Raw genomic sequence first — 893 nt, 5'->3', positions numbered from 1 at the left:
TATTTTTGGCTTTTAACTTGGCTTGGTTTCTCCTCTGAGTGGTTTTTCTCTAAGGTAGTTCCTCCCTTTGCTGACCTACATTGTTGTTTTCATTTCCTCCTCATGGAATATTTTGTTGAGAACATTCTGTAGCACAGGCTTTCTATTTGTAAATTCTTTTAACTTTTGTTTATCATGGAAGGATTTTATTTTATCTTCAAATCTGAAGGTTAGTTTTGCTGGGTATAGGATTCTTGGTTGGCAACCATGTTCTTTCAGAGCTTGAAATATGTTGTTCCAGGCCCTTCTAGCTTTTAGAGTCTGGATCTTGAGGAGTCTGCTGCTATCCGTATTGGTTTCCCCCTATATGTAATCTGATACTTTTCTCTCGTGGTCTTCAAAATCCTATCTTTATTTTGAATGTTAGGCATTTTCATTATAATGTGCCTTGGTGTGGATCTGTTGTGCTTTTGTGCATTTGGTGTTCTGTAAGCCTCTTATATTTGATTTTCCATTTCATTCTTCAGGTTTGGGAAATTTTCTGCTATTATTTCATTGAATAGGTTGTTCATTCCTTTGGTTTATATCTCTGTGCCTTCCTCAATCCCAATAAGTCTTTTTTTTTTTTTTTTTTTTTTTTTTTGGGGTGCTGGGGATCGAACCCAGGGCCTTTTGCTTACAAGGCAAACACTCTACCGACTGAGCTATTCCCCAGCCCCACCAATAAGTCTTAAATTTGGTTTTTTCATGATGTCCCATAGTTCTTGGAGATTCTGTTCATTATTTCTTAACATCTTCTCGTTCAGGCAACTTTATTTTCAAGATTAAACATTTTGTCTTCATTGTCTGAGGTTCTGTCTTCCAAGTGGTCTAGTCTTTTGGTGATGCTTTCCATTGAGTTTTTTATTTGGTTT

General features: G+C 36.4%; 1 non-coding gene across 1 annotated transcript; it reads right to left on the bottom strand.

Annotated features, from left to right (window-relative positions):
* Positions 1-620: 620 nt before the first annotated feature.
* Trnat-ugu (transfer RNA threonine (anticodon UGU)) lies at positions 621-693 on the bottom strand. Its single transcript has one exon. It is a non-coding gene; the product is annotated as a tRNA-Thr (tRNA).
* Between the last annotated feature and the right edge of the window lie 200 nt (positions 694-893).

Source organism: Sciurus carolinensis, chromosome 3 (assembly GCF_902686445.1).
Source record: "Sciurus carolinensis chromosome 3, mSciCar1.2, whole genome shotgun sequence".
NCBI classification, from domain to species: domain Eukaryota; kingdom Metazoa; phylum Chordata; class Mammalia; order Rodentia; family Sciuridae; genus Sciurus; species Sciurus carolinensis.
The sequence above is the reverse complement of the archived record's forward strand: the minus strand, read 5'-3'. Positions and strand labels throughout refer to the sequence as shown.